The following is a 22,349-nucleotide window of genomic DNA, read 5'->3' as shown; positions in this document are numbered from 1 at the left end:
TGAAAAACCACAAGATTGATACATGTTAATGATATGTAAATTATGAAGAAAAAAAAAAGAATTTTTTTTTTCAAACATTTCAATCTATGCCTTAGAATACTATCAATGATGGTGTTAATGGTTGTCTGATGAATAGTCTTCCATGCTGAATGCAGATGGACATGATCATCAAGATCTGCTGCTGGCAGCTCCCTTTGCAATTGCTGATCAATTATTCCCCACACGTGGTTGATGTAAGACAAGTACAGAGATGGGACAGGCCATAGTAGCATGTCCTGCTCACAGTAGCATCTGTGATTGCCATAATTCCACAACTTTTCCCTCTTTATGCTGCACTTTCACTGCTGACAAATGTACTTTGACTATTCCACTGAATCAGGGGCATCCATTAAAGTTCTAGTTACAGAAAAAAATAGAACCCTGTTCCATCAGTCACTCAGAGGGTATAACTGGGACTGCTAGGACTCAGCAGCTCTGCAATGTTTCTCGTCACCTGGTGATCATTAGATCTTATGGTCTAATAGTGGTGGCAGCATGGTCAGTGGCTCTATTAACTATGTAGCACTGAGTGAAAGGTATATATATGGAAAAAGAGACAAGCAACAGTTAGAAACTTGTTATATCTTCTCCTTTGAGGCGGTCTCTGACAGCTGAGAATCCAAACTGCTTCTGCTAGATTACGGGTAAAGATGAGCGAACCTTTGTAGGTTCGGTTCGCTGGCAGCAAACAAACCAAACCTCCATGTGTCCGAACCTTAACCAAGAAGGTTCGGAAACACTGATTGGCAGTTTGAGTCTCCTCCCACATACAGCCAGCCATAAGCAGATCACTTCCAGGGTAGGGTGGGCTGGCACTTTCAAATTTTTGTTTGGGGTTGCAAACTACATGTGATCACGCTGTTGTTACCCCCAGTGTAAGAAGTTCAAACACTGCAAGTATCTTGCACAGGGCTGAGCACCAAGCGTACCTGAGCACAGCGTTGCTCGTGCAAGTTAAGTTCGCACGTAATGCATTCGAACTCCGAACCCGACCCCTGTTTTTTTAAGTTGGTGTTTGGTTAGAAGGATACAGAGACACAGAGACAGATAAAGAGACAGACAGAGACAGACACAGAAACAGACAGACACGGAAACAGACAGACAGGGAAAGAGACAGACAAGGAAAGATGCAGACAAGGAAATACACAGACAGAGACAGACAAAGAGACAGACAGAGACAGACAGAGACACAGAGAGACAGATAGACAGAGACACAGACAGAAACAGACAAAGAGATAGAGAGAGAGACAGAGACAGAGAGAGAGACAGACAGAAACTAGGAAAGAATAGAAGCACGGTCTGATAGAGCGCTAAGGAGGCCACACTATTAGATTAATTTTTTTAGAATTTACTGTTTTCTATCAGCCACAACGCGTTTCGATATACACAATATCTTCATCAGGTGGATATAAAAAACGGAATGTGGAGAGTACTATTTAAAGGACAGGTGCAATTCCATTGGTCAGCACCAAATTAATTGAAATGTTAACCCTTAATGTATCACAACCAACCCTTCAACAATAATATAAAAGCTAATAAAAGATATTTAAAAAGGATTTTTCAAAAAGACTCTTTACCATAAAAACATTATTTAAAAACACATGTTACATAGTTACATAGTTACTTAGGTTGAAAAAAGACCTAGGTCCATCTAGTTCAACCTTCATCCACCAGTTCTACATTTAGTCACTAAGTCATTTATAACCAACAATGTTTTGTGTACTGAGGAAATCATCCAGCCCTTTTTTAAAAGCTGTTATAGTATCTGCCATTACTACCTCTTGTGGTAGGGCATTCCACAGTCTGACTGCTCTAACTGTAAAGAACCCTTTCCTATTTAGCTGTTGGAATCGCTTTTCTTCCACTCGCAGTGAGTGTCCCCTGGTCCTTAGTACTGTCTTTGGAAGAAATAAGTCATGTGCCAGTCCTTTATATTGACCACACATGTATTTATACATATAAATGAGATCTCTTCTGAGACGTCTTTTTTCTAAGCTAAACATATCTAACTTTTTCAACCTGTCATCATATGGGAGGACTTCCATTCCTTGTAATAGTCTAGTTGCCCGCCTTTGAACTGACTCTAACTTCTGAATGTCTTTTTTAAAATGTGGAGCCCAAAACTGGATCCCGTATTCCAGATGTGGCCTTACAAGTGATTTATAGAGGGGTAACAATACATTGGGATCACGGGATCTAATCTCTCTTTTTATACACCCTAAAATCTTGTTTGCTTTAGCAGCTGCTGCTTGACATTGAGTGCTGCTGCTCAGCTTATTTGTAATGAGAATACCCAAGTCCTTCTCCTGTTCTGTAGTCCCGAGTTTACTTCCATTTAATGTATACGCAGCTATAGGATTACTCCGTCCTAGGTGCATTACTTTACATTTATCAACATTAAATCTCATTTGCCAAGTATCTGCCCATTCTGACATCTTATCCAGATCTTTTTGTAATATTGTACTATCCAGGTCAGTTTTTAATATCCTACATAGTTTGGTGTCATCGGCAAAGACTGACACTGTACTATCAATCCCATCCACAAGGTCATTAATAAAGAGATTAACCCCTTAAGGACGAAGCCAGTTTTGTACTTAATGCCCAGGCCATTTTTTGCAATTTTGACCAGTGTCACTTTATAAGGTTATAACTCTGGAACGCTTCAATGGATCCCGGTGATTCTGAGATTGTTTTTTCGTGACATATTGGGCTTCATGTTAGAGGTAAATTTAGGATGATATTTTTTTATTTTATTTGTAAAAAAATCTGAAATTTGACAAAAAAAATTAAAAATTTTGCAAGTTTCAAACTTTTAATTTTTATGCCCATAAACCGGAGAGTTATGTCACACAAAATAGTTAATAAATAACATTTCCCACTTGTCTACTTTAGATCAGCGCAATTTTTGAAACAAAATTTTTTTTTGTTAGGAAGTTAGAAGGGTTCAAAGTTCATCAGCAATTTCCCATTTTTTCAACAAAATTTACAAAACCATTTTTTTAGGGACCACATCCCATTTGATGTGACTTTGAGAGGCCTTGGTGACAGAAAATACCCAAAAGTAACACCATTCTAAAACCTGCACCCCTCAAGGTACTCAAAACCACATTCAAGAAGTTTATTAACCCTTCAGGTGCTTCACAGGAACTAAAGTAATGTGGAATGAAAAAAAATAAAAATTAACATTTTACCTAAAAATGTTACTTTAGCACTAATTTTCTTACTTTTTCAAGAGGTAACACCAAAAATTGGACCTCACACTTTGTTACCCACTTTCTTATGAGCACACCAATACCACACATGTGGTCAGAAACCTTTGTTTGGGTAAATGGGAGAGCTCGGAATAAAAGGAGCAATATTTGAATTTTGGAAAGCAAAGTTGGCTGAAACAGATTGCGGGCACCATGTTGCTTTTACAGATCCCCTAAGGTACCTAAACAGCAGGAACCCCCCTCAAGTGACCCCATTTTGGAAACTAGACCCCTTAAGGCTTCTATCGAGGGGTATACTGAGCATTTTGGACCCACAGGTACTTCACAGATTTTGATAACGTTACTTTGTCATATTGAAAATTGTAATTTTTTTCTCAAAAATGTTGCTTTAGCATCAATTCTCTCACTTTTTCAAGAGGTAATTCCAAAAATTTGACCCAAATGTTTGTTACCCACTTTTTTATGAGTGCGGTGATACCTCACATGTGGTCTGAAACCTTTGTTTGGACAAATGGGAGGGCTTGGAACGAAAGGAGCAATATTTGAATTTTGGAAAGGAAATTTGGCTGAAAAAGATTGCGGGCACCATGTTGCATTTGGAGAACCCCTAAGGTACGTAAACAGCAAAAAACCACCACAAGTGACCCCATATTGGAAACTAGGCCTCTCAAGGAATTTATCTAGATGTTTGGTGAGTACCCTGAACCCCCAGGTGCTTCACAGAAGTTTATAACGTTGAGCCATGAAAATAAAAAAATAAAATTTTACTACAAAATTGTTACTTCAACCAGGTAGCTTTCTTTTTCACAAGGGTAACAGGAAAAAAATCACCATGAAATGTATTCTGCAATTTCTCCTGAGTTTGGTGATATCTTATATGTGGTGGAAATCAACTGTTTGGGCACACGGCAGGTCTTGGAAGGGAAGGAGTTCAATTTGACTGAACATTTGGCTGGAATAATTAGTGGACGCTATGTCGCATTTGGAAAGCCCCTAAAGTGCCTAAACAGTGGAGGCCCCCCACAAGTGACCCCATTCTGGAATCAAGACACCTCAAGGCTTTTATCTAGGTGTATATTGAGCATTTTGAATCCACGAATACTTCACAGAATTTGATAAGCTTAGGTTGCCATATTGAAAATTTTCATTTTTTTCACAAAAATGTTTCTGTAGCATCACATTTCTCACTTTTTCAAGAGGCAACAACAAAACGTGGACCCCACAGGTTGTTATCCAATTTCTTGTGAGCGCAGGGATACCCCATATGTGGCCAAAAAACCCTGCTTGGATATATGGGAGGGCTTGGAATGGAAGGAGCACCATTTGAATTTTGGAAAAGTTGAAATAAATTGCGCGCACCATGTCACATTAGCAGGGCCCCTTGGTACCTATACATTAGAAACCCCCCACAAGTGACTCCATTTTGGAAACTGGACCCCTCAAGGATTTTATTCAGGAGTATAGTAAGCATTTTGAATCCACAGGTACTTCACAAAAATGTTGCTGTAGCAACAAATTTCTCACTTTTAGGCTATGTGGCCATGATCCAGCGACACGGCGTCCAGTACACAGTGTCAGCCTTCCTGCAGAGATGTGAGTGTTGTCCACGGGAGAACGCAGCTGCCCATGCCCACGATTTGGGTTTAGGCTGCTGTGGACTTTAGTTCTATGCTACCTGCAGAGCACACTCATCTCCGCAGCATAAATTGACATGCTGAGGCTCGGGAAGCTGCGCCACAGGTCGGTTTATGCTGCGGAGAAAAGAAGCACAGTGGGCACGGGATTTCTAAAAATCCTTCCACTGTGCTTCTACTGCACAACGCAGCGTTATGGACGCAGGGAAAACACTCTGCGCCCAAAACGCTGCAAACCCTGATTGTGGGCACATAGCCTAAAATGCTACAATGGATGAATGGATAGATATCAAACATATATAACGTCCCACCCCCCTGCATATTCTAAGCTTGCGCCCTTTAGTGCCTTTCATGTGGCACTAAAGGGTGCCTAGCCTTGTATTTAGCCCAAAAAGAAAAAAAAATAATTAAAATAAATGACGTGGGGTCCCCCCTAGTTTTGATAGCCAGCTAGGGTAAAGCAGACAGCTGTAGCCTGCAAACCACAGCTGACAGCTTCACCTTGGCTGGTGATCAATTTGGAGGGCTCCCCAAGCTGTTTTTTTTTTTAATTATTTATAAATAAATAATTAAAAAAAAAAACAAACATAGGGTCCCCCCAAATTAGATCACCAGTCAAGGTGAAGCTGACAGCTGGGGTCTGGTATTCTCAGGGTGGGAAGAGCCATGGTTATTGGACTCTTCCCAGCCTAAAAATAGCAGGCCGCAGCCGCCCCAGAAGTGGCGCATCCATCAGATGCGCCAATCCTGGCGCTTCGCCCCAACTCATCCCGCGCCCTGGTGCGGTGGCTAACGGGGTAATAAATGGGGTTGATACCAGATGTGTAATGTCACCTGGCATCAAGCCCAGCAATTAGTTATGTCATGGCGTCTATTTGATACCAGACATAACTAATTGACAGTAATAATAAAAAAAAATTGACAAAAAAAAAATTTATTTGAAAAAACACTCCCCAAAAACATTCCCTCTTTTGGCCAATTTATTGAAAAGAAAAAAAAAAAATCAAGTCCCTGCTGTAATCCATTGTGAAAGTCCCGCGGCAATTCTGGACCTTCTAGAATATGGGGGACACGTTCAGGGAACGTATCCCCCATTTTCTAGGAGTTCAGACCATCCATTTGAGGAGAGTGGGTGCAAAGAATTTGCACCCACCCTCCCCGGGTCACAGCTGCAGACTCTGTGCAAGCAGCAGCAGCAGCAGCCAGCGTCTGAGTCACAGACACAGGAAGCTGACAGCCGCGCTCTGCACGTGTGACCGGCGTGCACTGTGAAGGAGCCGGAGGGGGGGCCGCGGGGGATCAGAGCTAACAGGTATGTATGACACCGGGGAACACCGGGGTGGGGATAGGAGGTGACTTGGCAGGGCCTGGGGAGCAGGTTTCTGTCGTATGTGTCATAGCACATGCGACAGAAACCATAGGAAAGGAGGAAATGCGGCCGGGGCGCTGCTGTGCGCGCCGGTATGTGCAGCGCCATGTTAGATTTTCGGGAGGAAGGGGGGTGGGGGGACACTTTAGCGACACCGGGGGACCGGAGAGGACCGGGGGATGAGATTTATCTCCCATCTGACATGTTTGTTTATGCCAGATGGAAGATAAATGATTTTTTACCGGTGCGGTCATTTACTGTAACCTGATCATCGGTATACGGTGTATACTGGTCATCAGGTGAGCGGGGAACCGGAAAAACCGGCCAGAATCATGATCTCCAGGGTCTCAGCTACCCCCGGCAGCTGAGACCCCGGAAATTTTCTGACTCTGGGGGGCGCTAGACCCTTTTTTCCGACCGCCGTTAAAAAGCGGCGGATCGGAAGAAGTACCCTAATTTGTCGCCGTTAAAAGGCGTATCGGCGGTCGTTAAGGGGTTAAAAAGAATCGGTCCAAGCACAGATCCCTGCGGCACCCCACTGCTGACTATAGCTCATTTAGAGAATGTACCATTTATGACTACTCTTTGTTTCCTATCTTTTAGCCAATTCCTTACCCAGTTGCATATTGTGTCCCCTAGTCCTTGCTTCTGGAGCTTTAGTATAAGGCTATTATGTGGTACAGTATCAAATGCCTTTGCAAAGTCCAAATAAATCACATCAGCTGCATTACCAATATCCAGGTTTGAACTTACCCCCTCATAGAACCCCAACAGGTTGGTTAGACACGACTTATCTTTCATGAATCCATGCTGTTTGTCAGTTATCATATTATTTTCTGCAATATATTTTTGCATGTCATCCCTTAAAATGCCCTCAAAAACTTTGCATACTACTGATGTCAGGCTTACTGGAGGGTAGTTGCCTGGATCTACCCTCTTACCTTTCTTAAATATCGGTACCACATCAGCAATCCTCCAATCCTGAGACACCAACCCTGTTACAAGTGAGTCTAAAAAGATGAGATACAGCGGTCTGTCGATTACGGAGCTCAATTCCCTCAATATTCGTGGATGAATGCCATCTGGCCCTGGGGATTTGTCAATGTTTAATTTACTCAGACGTAGGCGTACTTCATCTTGTGTTAAATTAATTATATCGGGTGGTGAACTTTGATTTTTCACTTGTTGAATGATCCCTGGTACAGTCAGTTCCTTGGTGAATACAGATGAGAAATGCCTATTTAATATCTCAGTCTCTTGTTTGTCCTCTATAACTAACTTGTTATTATATTTTAATGGGCCAATACTATCCTTTGTTTTCCTTTTGGCATTAATGTATTTATAAAAGATTTTGGGATTTATTTTAATGTCATTGGCGATTTTTGTTTCAGTAGCTAATTTTGCTTGTTTGATTTCTTTTTTACATTTCCTATTGATATCTTTATACTTCTGAAATGCTATTTCTGTATTCTCAGCGTTTAAGATTTTAAATGCCCTTTGTTTTTGTTTTATTATACTTTGTACAGTCTTATTTATCCATAGTGGTTTCTTTTTATTCCTGGACATTTTATTACCAGAGGGTATACGTTTTTTACAGGACTCTAGTAGTATATCCTTAAACTTACTCCATTTATGTTCGGTATCCCCAGTTATTATGACTTTGTCCCAATCTACACATTTAAGCTCTTCCCTTAATTTGTTGAAATCAGCTTTCCTAAAATTCCAGGTTTTAGCATTCCCCCTTTGAAATGTTCTATTGAATATTATGTTGAAGGTTACCATATTATGATCGCTGGTGCCCAAGTGCTCCCGGACCTGTAGATCTGAAATTGTATCCGGTCTATTTGACAGGACCAGATCTAGCAAATTATCTCCCCTGGTCGGTTCACCTACCATCTGAGAGAGGAAATGGTCTTGAATAGTAGATAAGAACTTACAGCTTTTAGCAGAACCAGAAGATTCTATGTCCCCCTGTATGTCTGGATAGTTGAAATCCCCCATAATAAGAACCCGATTATTATTATTAGCTGCCTTTTCAATTTGTTCCAGCATTTCACCCTCTATTTGTTGAGGTATGTTAGGAGGCTTATAGCAAACTCCAATTAGCATTTTTCCATTATTCCCCTCCCCATGTACATTTACCCATACTGACTCTACATTGTTGCTGTTCCCCTCAATGTCATCATACAACACAGGTTTTAGGTTAGATTTAATAAATATACACACCCCACCACCTTTTGGCCTTTCCTGTCCTTCCTAAATGTACTATAACCCTGTATGTTTGTCACCCAGTCATGGCTTTCATCCAGCCAGGTTTCTGTAATGCCCACCACATCATAATCCATGGTTGACATAAAAGTCTCCAATTCATTCATTTTGTTTGCAAGACTTCTTGCATTTGCCAGTAGACATTTAATCCTATTAACACCTTTATTACTCCTAGCCTCCCTATGTTCCTTGTATGTCCCATCCCCCCCTAATCCTTCATTGACCCCTACCGTCTCACTGTCTCTATCTGCTCTATCTCTCCCCTTATTTGCTCCACTACCCTCCCTCCCCCCCCGATCCTAGTTTAAACGTTCCTCCATCCGTCTGACCATTTTCTCCCCCAGCACAGCTGCACCTTCCCCATTGAGGTGCAGCCCGTCCCTACCGTATAGAGCCTGTAGCCGACTGAGAAGTCGGCCCAGTTCTCCATGAACCCGAACCCTTCCTTCCTGCACCAATTTCTAAGCCACATATTTATCTCCCTAAGCTCCCGCTGTCTTTCTAGTGACGCTCGTGGCACCGGTAGTATTGCTGAAAACATCACCTTGGAGGTCCTGGACTTCAGCTTCTCGCCTAGTTCCCTGTAATCATTTTTAAGGACCTTCCACCTGCCTCTAACTTTGTCATTAGTACCAATGTGCACCATGACCGCTGGGTTTTCCCCAGCCCCACCCAGCAATCTGATGACCCTGTCTGTCCGCCTAATTATAGAGTCCCCTACCACCAACATCTGTCTGGGCTTTGCTGCACTCCTATTTCCCTCCTTCCTACAGCAGATGTTTTCCTGTTTGCTAGGAGCAACATCCTGCTGTAGTGACCCTAGTCCAGGCCCTTCATTCCTAATATCAGCCAAACAGGCATATTTACTAGGTTGTGCCAGGTCTGGACTAGGCTCCCTGACACTTTTCCCCCTACCTCTTCTTCTAACTGTTACCCAGCTACCTCTGGGTACCTCTGGGTCCTGATCTTCCCCACCTCCACCCTCCTCCATATCACTGGCCCCAGCCAGAGAAAGCTCAGTGAGCTCTAAACTCCTCTCCAGGTTTGCAATGCCCCTTAGTGTTGCAAGCTGCTTATTTAAATCAGTTACCTTGGCTTCCAAATACGCAACATGCTTGCATCGAGTGCAGACATAGTGTTACAGTTGCTGCGAGCACTGGAGACTATGTCCAGATTTCTTGCTACTGCACATGTGCGAGCGCTGGAGACTAAGTCCAGATTTCTTGCTACTGCACATGTGCGAGCGCTGGAGACTAAGTCCAGATTTCTTGCTACTGCACATGTGCGAGCGCTGGAGACTAAGTCCTATCTTGGAGCCATTGCACATGTGCGGGTGACATCATCGCTGACACGAGGTCACATGTCTCTGACACCTTCTATGCCGATTGGTCGCTGGTCATGTGCTTGTGACGCCTTGCTCGGTGATAGGCCAGCATGATGTCACTCTTGTCGTTCTGGCAGCGGATTGGCTCTGGTGTCCTCCATCTTGGATGAGGCACAGAGTCTATATAAGACCCTGACACACGCCGCATGGCGCTCAGTCCTCTTGGTTCATGCATGAGGGTAGACGCCCTGTGCATGTTCCTCTAGGCATTCCTCTGTCTATGCTAGGTGAGCGCTACCAGCAGGGTAGCGTTCTTATACCTTACAGCTTCGGCTGCTGTCCGTATCCTTACCTCTTAGGGGAGCGGACATAGGCAGGTGCCTGAGGCACATGGTCTGGCTGGGCCTTGTGATTCGACTCGTAGGTGGACGTTGCCGCTAGGGTAACGTTCCTTATACTGCGTCTGGCAGTTGTTCGTATCCTCGCACACTAGGGGAGCGAACAGAGGTAAGAGCTTTGTGCGGCTTACGCTGCTGTTCGTCTCTTTTGCACCACTAGAAGAGCGGACCTAGGCAGGTGCCATATCTAGTGGTTCGTGTCCTCGCACACTAGTGGAGCGAACGCAGGTAGGAGCTTTGTGCGGCTTACGCTGCTGTTCGTCTCTTTTGCACCACTAGAAGAGCGGACCTAGGTAGGTGCCATTTCGCACACATCGCCTTTATCTCTGTGATTATTAACAGAGATCATTCCACACACCCTCCAAGTAAGGGAGGAATTGCTTTACTTATTATATCCTTCTGTGAGTTAACAGAGGTATTGCACTCTGCCATAGTCTGCAGCAGAGTCTTTGCACGGTGGACCCTGACTGTCTGATACTCCTTTAAGTTATTATCAGACAGCCCCCCGTAACATTAGGACTGAGCCAAGGGTCTGGCAGTTATGGCAGAATATCAGCAGTTACACCGTTACATACAAGTACTTGAGTCACGGCTCAAGAGTATAGAGGATAAACCTCAGACCATGGTGACATCTGCACATGATCCTCGACTTGCTCTGCCAAACAGATATTCTGGCGATGCCAGATCATGTCGTGGTTTCATTAGTCAGTGTCAGATACACCTAGAGGTCAACTCTTCTCGCTTCTCTACGGAGAGGTCCAGAGTAGGCTTTATCATCTCCTTACTTCAGGACAAAGCCTTAGAATGGGCGACTCCCCTATGGGAGCGCTCTGATGTTGTTACTCTGAGACATCAAGACTTTCTTGATGCTCTTAAGGCGGTATTCATGGGTCCGCAGGTTACCCATGATGCGGCCCTGAGACTGTTAGATCTATCTCAGGGTTCGTTATCCACTAGTTCTTATGCCATTGCTTTTAGAACTCTGGTGGCAGAACTAGATTGGCCAGAGAAGGTGTTGATTCCTATCTTCTGGAGAGGGTTGGCAGGCTATGTCAAGGATGCTCTTGCTACTCGTGAGGTCCCTGCTTCTCTGGAGGACTTGATCACAGTAGCAACGAGGATCGATGTACGCCATAAGGAACGTAGATTTGAGGTCTCTTCCTCACGCCCTAAGCCTCGGGCTATTCCAGTTGTTGAGGGTCCACTACCATCTTCCTCAGCATCTGAAACATCTCCCACTTCTATGGAGTTAGGTCATACGTCCTCCAGACTACGCAAGTCTGGTCCTCCTATATGTTACGTATGTCGTCAGGCTGGGCACTATGCCAACAAGTGTCCTAGTCGTCAGGGAAACTCCCTGGCCTAGTAACCATTAGAGGGGGGTTACTAGAGACGTCTTCTGCACCCTCTAAGTGTTGTATCCCAGGTCAGCTCTCGTTATCTGAGAATACATGGCCTATTATGGCTTTTGTGGATTCCGGAGCTGACGGGACTTTTGTGTCCTCAGGATTTGTAAAGGGACACAATATTCCCTCTATCATGTTAGAGGCGCCTATTCCTGTCCGTGTTGTTAATGGAACTATGTTGTCTGACTCCATTACATTGAGGACAGTTCCCTTGCGCCTTTCCCTGTCTCAGGGTCACATAGAGGAGATTTCTTTTCTTGTTTTGCCTGAGGGTATAGACGACGTCCTTCTGGGTCTTCCATGGCTTCGGACTCATGCTCCTCACATTGACTGGGAGTCTGACAGCATTATTAGTTGGGGTTCGAAATGTCAGTCCCGATGTCTTCCCTTACCACCTAAGGTCATTGCGGTTGCATCTACTGATCTCTCTCCCATACCTACACCCTATCTGGATTTCGCTGACGTGTTCTCCAAACAGGGTGCTGAGGTTCTTCCACCCCATAGGCCGTATGACTGTGCCATAGACCTTATCCCAGGTTCGGTTCCACCTAAAGGCAGGGTTTACCCCCTGTCGATACCTGAGTCGGAGGCCATGTCGACCTATATAAGAGAGAGTTTAGAGAAGGGGTTCATTCGTAAGTCTGTCTCTCCCGCGGGAGCTGGGTTTTTCTTTGTTCGGAAGAAAGAGGGTGATTTGCGTCCCTGCATAGATTACAGGGGTCTCAACGCAATCACAATAAAGAACAAATACCCATTACCTTTAATTTCGGAGCTCTTTGACAGACTGAGAGGAGCTCAAGTTTTTACGAAGTTGGATCTGCGGGGTGCGTATAACTTGGTACGAATTCGAAAGGGTGACGAATGGAAGACCGCTTTTAACACCCGAGACGGTCACTATGAATACCTCGTCATGCCTTTTGGGTTATGTAATGCACCCGCAGTATTTCAGGACTTCGTAAACGATGTGTTCAGGGATTTACTGTTATCCTCAGTAGTGGTGTATCTGGACGACATCCTGATTTTTTCTCCTGATCTGGAGACTCATCGTCAGGATGTCGTTCGTGTCCTTTCCCGTTTAAGGGAGCACTCATTGTTTGCTAAACTCGAGAAATGTGTATTCGAGCAGTCCTCATTGCCTTTTTTGGGTTACATTATCTCACAAGAGGGCCTGGCTATGGATCCTGCAAAGCTCTCTGCTGTCCTGCAATGGTCCGAACCTCATTCCTTGAAGGCGGTGCAACGCTTCTTAGGATTCATAAATTATTACAGGCAGTTCATACCCCATTTTTCTACTTTGGTGGCCCCTTTGGTGGCCTTGACTAAGAAAGGTGCTAATCCCAAAGCCTGGTCTACTGAGACATCTCAGGCTTTTGAGGCAGTAAAAAGACACTTTTCAACTGCCCCCGTTCTTCAAAGACCCGATGAGAGTAAGCCCTTCCTCTTAGAGGTTGATGCCTCTTCAGTGGGTGCTGGTGCGGTCTTGTATCAAAAGAACAGTGCAGGTAGAAAAAGGCCGTGTTTCTTCTTTGCTAAAACCTTTTCACCGGCAGAGAGAAACTATACCATTGGGGATAGGGAACTGCCGTACTTACAAACCGCTCAGCGTCTGAATCCTCGCCAAGCCCGCTGGTCCTTGTTTTTCTCCCGCTTTCACTTCTCCATCAACTATCTGTCTGGGAGTAAGAATAACAAGGCAGACGCCCTGTCTCGCTCTATGCTTTCTACCCAGGAAGAGATTGATGAACCTCGTCTTATCCTTCCCTCCAGGGTTTTTCATACGCTCTCCCCTGTGACGTTAGACCAAATCCCACCGGGCAAGACCTTTGTTCCGCCTGATCGACAGAATGATATACTCTCATGGGCCCACACCTCAAAGGTGGGTGGGCATTTTGGTATTAGGCGGACACGAGAGTTACTGGAGAGGTGGTATTGGTGGCCACACTTAGCCAGCCACGTCAAGAGATATGTCGGTTCTTGCTACTCGTGTGCTCGCAACCGTCCATTACGGCAGAGACCGGCTGGGCTCTTGCATCCTTTACCAGTGCCAGATAGACCATGGGAGGTGGTAGGCATGGACTTTGTGGGTGATCTTCCATGTTCACAGGGACATAGATTTGTGTGGGTCATTACGGACCATTTCTCCCGGATGGTTCATCTCGTACCGTTATCGAGAATCCCATCTTCCAGGGTACTAGCCAAACTATTCCTCAAGCATGTCTTTAGGCTTCACGGGATGCCAGATCGTATCATTTGTGATAGAGGCCCGCAATTTGCTTCCCGTTTCTGGCGAGATCTTTGTAGCCTTCTGCAAATTGAGTTGAATCTATCTTCGGCATACCATCCGGAGACCAATGGTTTGGTTGAGCGTACCAATCAATCCATGATTATATACCTTCGACACTTTGTTGCTGAGAACCACGATAACTGGTCCTCCCTCCTACCCTGGGCAGAATTTGCCCTTAACAATTCGCTGGCTGAGGCCACTGGGCAGACACCGTTCATACTCAATAATGGGCAACACCCTAGGGTACCGGTACCGGTTCCCGCTGCTGCACCTCCTCCTCTTGTGGCCGACTGGGCAACTAATGCCAGAGAGGTTTGGGATCGGACTCAAGAGTCAATCCAAGCAGCTAAGGACCGTATGAAGACGGTGTCCGATCGGTTTCGTCACCCGGCTCCTGTCTTTTCTCCAGGGGACTTTGTGTGGCTCTCTGCAAAAAACGTGAAACTTAGAGTGAGCTCTGTCAAATTTGCTCCTCGCTTCCTGGGTCCTTATGAGGTTCTTCGACAGGTAAATCCTGTAGTCTACCAATTGAAGTTACCCGTCCATCTTAGGATCCATGACAAATTCCATGTTTCACTGCTAAAGCCGGCAATTTTACCTCACGCTCGTGAAGTGCACTCTCCTGCTTCTGATTCAGAACCTCGCACGCTCAGCGCCTCGCTTGCACTGGCTGGTTTATATAGATGTACAATGACTACCAGAAGCTGCTAGAAGCTTCTAGAAACAGGTGTGACTAATCTTACTAATTAAATCACAAGACTAACTTTTTTTTTTTTTTCCTTTTCACAGAATCACAAACAGACACACAATTCCCTAATGAAATTCAACAATTACAGTTATCACCACTATGTAACTGTGTTGAAACTATGCACTTATCTTAAATTCAGTACTTTACTTCAGTTCAGCAACTCGCACGCTCAGCACCTCGCTTGCACTGGCTGGTTTATATAGATGTACAATGACTACCAGAAGCTGCTAGAAGCTTCTAGAAACAGGTGTGACTAATCCTACTAATTAAATCACGACTAACTTTTTTTTTTTTTTCCTTTTCACAGAATCACAAACAGACACACAATTCCCTAATGAAATTCAACAATTACAGTTATCACCACTATGTAATTGTGTTGAAACTATGCACTTATCTTAAATTCAGCACTTTACTTCAGTTCAGCACCTCGCACGCTCAGCACCTCGCTTGCACTGGCTGGTTTATATAGATGTACAATGACTACCAGAAGCTGCTAGAAGCTTCTAGAAACAGGTGTGACTAATCCTACTAATTAAATCACAAGACTAACTTTTTTTTTTTTTCCTTTTCACAGAATCACAAACAGACACACAATTCCCTAATGAAATTCAACAATTACAGTTATCACCACTATGTAACTGTGTTGAAACTATGCACTTATCTTAAATTCAGTACTTTACTTCAGTTCAGCAACTCGCACGCTCAGCACCTCGCTTGCACTGGCTGGTTTATATAGATGTACAATGACTACCAGAAGCTGCTAGAAGCTTCTAGAAACAGGTGTGACTAATCCTACTAATTAAATCACGACTAACTTTTTTTTTTTTTTCCTTTTCACAGAATCACAAACAGACACACAATTCCCTAATGAAATTCAACAATTACAGTTATCACCACTATGTAATTGTGTTGAAACTATGCACTTATCTTAAATTCAGCACTTTACTTCAGTTCAGCACCTCGCACGCTCAGCACCTCGCTTGCACTGGCTGGTTTATATAGATGTACAATGACTACCAGAAGCTGCTAGAAGCTTCTAGAAACAGGTGTGACTAATCCTACTAATTAAATCACGACTAACTTTTTTTTTTTTTTTTCCTTTTCACAGAATCACAAACAGACACACAATTCCCTAATGAAATTCAACAATTACAGTTATCACCACTATGTAATTGTGTTGAAACTATGCACTTATCTTAAATTCAGCACTTTACTTCAGTTGAGCACCTCGCACGCTCAGCACCTCGCTTGCACTGGCTGGTTTATATAGATGTACAATGACTACCAGAAGCTGCTAGAAGCTTCTAGAAACAGGTGTGACTAATCCTACTAATTAAATCACAAGACTAACTTTTTTTTTTTTTTTCCTTTTCACAGAATCACAAACAGACACACAATTCCCTAATGAAATTCAACAATTACAGTTATCACCACTATGTAACTGTGTTGAAACTATGCACTTATCTTAAATTCAGTACTTTACTTCAGTTCAGCAACTCGCACGCTCAGCACCTCGCTTGCACTGGCTGGTTTATATAGATGTACAATGACTACCAGAAGCTGCTAGAAGCTTCTAGAAACAGGTGTGACTAATCCTACTAATTAAATCACGACTAACTTTTTTTTTTTTTTTCCTTTTCACAGAATCACAAACAGACACACAATTCCCTAATGAAATTCAACAATTACAGTTATCACCACTATGTAATTGTGTTGAAACTATGCACTTATCTTAAATTCAGCACTTTACTTCAGTTCAGCACCTCGCACGCTCAGCACCTCGCTTGCACTGGCTGGTTTATATAGATGTACAATGACTACCAGAAGCTGCTAGAAGCTTCTAGAAACAGGTGTGACTAATCCTACTAATTAAATCACAAGACTAACTTTTTTTTTTTCCTTTTCACAGAATCACAAACAGACACACAATTCCCTAATGAAATTCAACAATTACAGTTATCACCACTATGTAATTGTGTTGAAACTATGCACTTATCTTAAATTCAGCACTTTACTTCAGTTCAGCACCTCGCACGCTCAGCACCTCGCTTGCACTGGCTGGTTTATATAGATGTACAATGACTACCAGAAGCTGCTAGAAGCTTCTAGAAACAGGTGTGACTAATCCTACTAATTAAATCACAAGACTAACTTTTTTTTTTTTTTTCCTTTTCACAGAATCACAAACAGACACACAATTCCCTAATGAAATTCAACAATTACAGTTATCACCACTATGTAATTGTGTTGAAACTATGCACTTATCTTAAATTCAGCACTTTACTTCAGTTCAGCACCTCGCACGCTCAGCACCTCGCTTGCACTGGCTGGTTTATATAGATGTACAATGACTACCAGAAGCTGCTAGAAGCTTCTAGAAACAGGTGTGACTAATCCTACTAATTAAATCACAAGACTAACTTTTTTTTTTTTTTTTCCTTTTCACAGAATCACAAACAGACACACAATTCCCTAATGAAATTCAACAATTACAGTTATCACCACTATGTAATTGTGTTGAAACTATGCACTTATCTTAAATTCAGCACTTTACTTCAGTTCAGCACCTCGCACGCTCAGCACCTCGCTTGCACTGGCTGGTTTATATAGATGTACAATGACTACCAGAAGCTGCTAGAAGCTTCTAGAAACAGGTGTGACTAATCCTACTAATTAAATCACAAGACTAACTTTTTTTTTTTTTTTCCTTTTCACAGAATCACAAACAGACACACAATTCCCTAATGAAATTCAACAATTACAGTTATCACCACTATGTAATTGTGTTGAAACTATGCACTTATCTTAAATTCAGCACTTTACTTCAGTTCAGCACCTCGCACGCTCAGCACCTCGCTTGCACTGGCTGGTTTATATAGATGTACAATGACTACCAGAAGCTGCTAGAAGCTTCTAGAAACAGGTGTGACTAATCCTACTAATTAAATCACAAGACTAACTTTTTTTTTTTTTTCCTTTTCACAGAATCACAAACAGACACACAATTCCCTAATGAAATTCAACAATTACAGTTATCACCACTATGTAATTGTGTTGAAACTATGCACTTATCTTAAATTCAGCACTTTACTTCAGTTCAGCACCTCGCACGCTCAGCGCCTCGCTTGCACTGGCTGGTTTATATAGATGTACAATGACTACCAGAAGCTGCTAGAAGCTTCTAGAAACAGGTGTGACTAATCCTACTAATTAAATCACAAGACTAACTTTTTTTTTTTTCCTTTTCACAGAATCACAAACAGACACACAATTCCCTAATGAAATTCAACAATTACAGTTATCACCACTATGTAATTGTGTTGAAACTATGCACTTATCTTAAAATTCAGCACTTCACTTCAGTTCAGCACCTCGCACGCTATATGTGATAAAATAATCATATAAATCATATGAGTCTCAACCCCTGGGTTGTGCTGGCATATGCACCCAGGGGTTGAGACTCAATAAGCATTTAACAATTGAATCGGAACCTTTATTGTGCTGGCATATGCATGATTCTAGTGCTCGGATTCTGTAAAAGTGATTCACAGCACCTATTGTGCTGGCATATGCACCCAGTGGTTGAGATTCAATAGACATTTAATAATGCAATCGGAACCTTCATTGTGCTGGCACATGCATGATTCTACTGCTCGGATTCTGGAAAAATGATTCATAGCACCTATTGTGCTGGATATGCACCCAGTGTTTGAGATTCAATAGCTATTTCTGTCAGTTCTGGAAAAGCAGTTCACAGCACCTATTGTGCTGGAAAAACAGTTCACAGCACCTATTGTGCTGGAAAAGTGATTCACAGCACCTATTGTGCTGGCATATGCACCCAGTGGTTGAGATTAAATAGACATTTAACGCAATTTTAAAAATAAGAATATCCATTCCCTAATTTATAAAATTAAATTCTTGATCTACCCACACTGACATACATTATAACAATATTATTACATGTTAGTAGTGCAGGCATACTCAGATCATTTTTTTGAAAAGTTCTCATGATTTTATGTATTAAGTTTTAGGAGTTAATATATGATTTATATGATTATATTATCACATGTGTTTTTAAATAATGTTTTTATGGCAAAGAGTCTTTTTGAAAAATCTTTTTTAAATATCTTTTATTAGCTTTTATATTATTGTTGAAGGGTTGGTTGTGATACATTAAGGGTTAACATTTCAATTAATTTGGTGCTGACCAATGGAATTGCACCTGTCCTTTAAATAGTACTCTCCACATTCCGTTTTTTATATCCACCTGATGAAGATATTGTGTATATCGAAACGCGTTGTGGCTGATAGAAAACAATAAATTCTAAAAAAATTAATCTAATACTGTGGCCTCCTTAGCGTTCTATCAGACCGTGCTTCTATACTTTACTGCTGATCTTCCCCTCTGTGGGTTCACGGCAAGAGCTGCTTGATACGGAGGTCAGATTACTAGAGACGCCCAGTGATCTGTCATGTGACCAGCTCTTCAGGAATCTGCTTCCCTGGATGGTCATCGTGGGCTAACAGGTTAGAAGAGCTCTGACACCACACTCCCATCTTATACCGTGGTTGTGCGAGGGCTGCACAACCACATCAGGTGAGCAGATTCTTTTTCTCCTCCTCACCGCTATCTCCCAGAACCTTCACATGCGCTCCCTTGTTTAATTTTTTATCCAGAAACTAGGAAAGAGGGAGAGTGGGAGAGAGACAGAGAGACAATCACTATCCCGGGCAACGCCGGGTACTACAGCTAGTCTAATATATAAAGCTGAATGTGTGCGTATGTATGTATGTCCGGGATTGGCATCTGCACCGTCGCAGCTACAGCCACAAAATTTTGCACACTCACACTTCTGGAACCCGAGACCATCATAGGCTATGTTGTGAGGCGAAATTTTAACCCCACGTGTTCCAATTTACTAATCAATTTTGCCCTTATCTACATAATGGGGAAAAAGTGAAACAAAAAGTGTATCCGCACCGTCGTATTTACAATCACAAAATTTTGCACAGACACCTCATGTGACCCAGGGAACGTCGTAGACTATGTTTTGGCAGGAAAATTTAACCCCGCGCTTTACAGTTACTCTCCAAAAAAAATGCCTCCATTAAAGTAAATGGAGCCTGCAACTACAAGTTATTAGTAGGAGCTGTGATTGGTTGTTATAGGAACAAAAGACATTCATAGTATAAGAATCTTATATGTGAGGTAATAAGATGACGGTGGGGAGACGGATAGAGAGAGACAGACAGAGACAGACAGGGAAAGAGACAGAGAGACAGAGACAGACAGAAAGACAGAGACATGGAAAAATATTGGAATATACAATGAAAAATGCTACTTGCTAATTTGAACATGTGAATAATGAATTGCATACCTGCTATGAATATTAGGAAAAAGGAGATATTTAGCAATCGCATTGATCAATGTAACTGAGCCCCAAAACCTCGTCAAGGTATATCTCTATATTGGGGTCCCTAGCTCTGTGACCCTAACTGTGTGTCATCTCATTGCAATTAAAAACTGCTATGGGTGGAGAGGGGTAACTAAGGACTTTCTTATATAGGAGATGGAAAAAACATGGCCGAAAGGGGCGGAGCTGTGTTCACATTCAGAAAAAAAAAATAAAAAACTACATATAACTGAATAGGATAACTGAAGTGAGCACTAATATATATATATGAGTGCAAGCCAAAAATACATACTATATATATAAGAATAAGGCTGCACATCAAACTTAGATAATGGTATAATTCCTCAAGCATATGGAAAAATATTGGAATATACAATGAAAAATGCTACTTGCTAATTTGAACATGTGAATAATGAATTGCATACCTGCTATGAATATTAGGAAAAAGGAGATATTTAGCAATCGCATTGATCAATGTAACTGAGCCCCAAAACCTCGTCAAGGTATATCTCTATATTGGGGTCCCTAGCTCTGTGACCCTAACTGTGTGTCATCTCATTGCAATTAAAAACTGCTATGGGTGGAGAGGGGTAACTAAGGACTTTCTTATATAGGAGATGGAAAAAACATGGCCGAAAGGGGCGGAGCTGTGTTCACATTCAGAAAAAAAAAACTACATATAACTGAATAGGATAACTGAAGTGAGCACTAATATATATATATGAGTGCAAGCCAAAAATACATACTATATATATAAGAATAAGGCTGCACATCAAACTTAGATAATGGTATAATGCCTCAAGCATATGGAAAAATATTGGAATATACAATGAAAAATGCTACTTGCTAATTTGAACATGTGAATAATGAATTGCATACCTGCTATGAATATTAGGAAAAAGGAGATATTTAGCAATCGCATTGATCAATGTAACTGAGCCCCAAAACCTCGTCAAGGTATATCTCTATATTGGGGTCCCTAGCTCTGTGACCCTAACTGTGTGTCATCTCATTGCAATTAAAAACTGCTATGGGTGGAGAGGGGTAACTAAGGACTTTCTTATATAGGAGATGGAAAAAACATGGCCGAAAGGGGCGGAGCTGTGTTCACATTCAGAAAAAAAAAAAAACTACATATAACTGAATAGGATAACTGAAGTGAGCACTAATATATATATGAGTGCAAGCCAAAAATACATACTATATATATAAGAATAAGGCTGCACATCAAACTTAGATAATGGTATAATGCCTCAAGCATATGGAAAAATATTGGAATATACAATGAAAAATGCTACTTGCTAATTTGAACATGTGAATAATGAATTGCATACCTGCTATGAATATTAGGAAAAAGGAGATATTTAGCAATCGCATTGATCAATGTAACTGAGCCCCAAAACCTCGTCAAGGTATATCTCTATATTGGGGTCCCTAGCTCTGTGACCCTAACTGTGTGTCATCTCATTGCAATTAAAAACTGCTATGGGTGGAGAGGGGTAACTAAGGACTTTCTTATATAGGAGATGGAAAAAACATGGCCGAAAGGGGCGGAGCTGTGTTCACATTCAGAAAAAAAAAACTACATATAACTGAATAGGATAACTGAAGTGAGCACTAATATATATATATGAGTGCAAGCCAAAAATACATACTATATATATAAGAATAAGGCTGCACATCAAACTTAGATAATGGTATAATGCCTCAAGCATATGGAAAAATATTGGAATATACAATGAAAAATGCTACTTGCTAATTTGAACATGTGAATAATGAATTGCATACCTGCTATGAATATTAGGAAAAAGGAGATATTTAGCAAACGCATTGATCAATGTAACTGAGCCCCAAAACCTCGTCAAGGTATATCTCTATATTGGGGTCCCTAGCTCTGTGACCCTAACTGTGTGTCATCTCATTGCAATTAAAAACTGCTATGGGTGGAGAGGGGTAACTAAGGACTTTCTTATATAGGAGATGGAAAAAACATGGCCGAAAGGGGCGGAGCTGTGTTCACATTCAGAAAAAAAAAAAACTACATATAACTGAATAGGATAACTGAAGTGAGCACTAATATATATATATGAGTGCAAGCCAAAAATACATACTATATATATAAGAAAGTCCTTAGTTACCCCTCTCCACCCATAGCAGTTTTTAATTGCAATGAGATGACACACAGTTAGGGTCACAGAGCTAGGGACCCCAATATAGAGATATACCTTGACGAGGTTTTGGGGCTCAGTT

At 42.0% G+C, this 22,349-nt stretch overlaps 1 protein-coding gene and 1 long non-coding RNA gene across 2 annotated transcripts in view; one reads left to right on the top strand and one right to left on the bottom strand.

The window, feature by feature from the left end:
- DNAH7 (dynein axonemal heavy chain 7) overlaps nucleotides 1-22,349 on the bottom strand; it is an 880,767-nt gene that overhangs the window by 119,415 nt on the left and 739,003 nt on the right. The gene's annotated exons all lie outside the window — the stretch shown is intronic.
- The window catches only part of LOC142245259 (uncharacterized), a 53,550-nt gene that overhangs the window by 24,680 nt on the left and 6,521 nt on the right, over nucleotides 1-22,349 (top strand). The window lies entirely within an intron of this gene.

The sequence above is a fragment of the Anomaloglossus baeobatrachus genome, chromosome 7, assembly GCF_048569485.1.
Source record: "Anomaloglossus baeobatrachus isolate aAnoBae1 chromosome 7, aAnoBae1.hap1, whole genome shotgun sequence".
Taxonomy (NCBI): domain Eukaryota; kingdom Metazoa; phylum Chordata; class Amphibia; order Anura; family Aromobatidae; genus Anomaloglossus; species Anomaloglossus baeobatrachus.
This window is presented reverse-complemented; position numbering and strand designations above follow the sequence as displayed.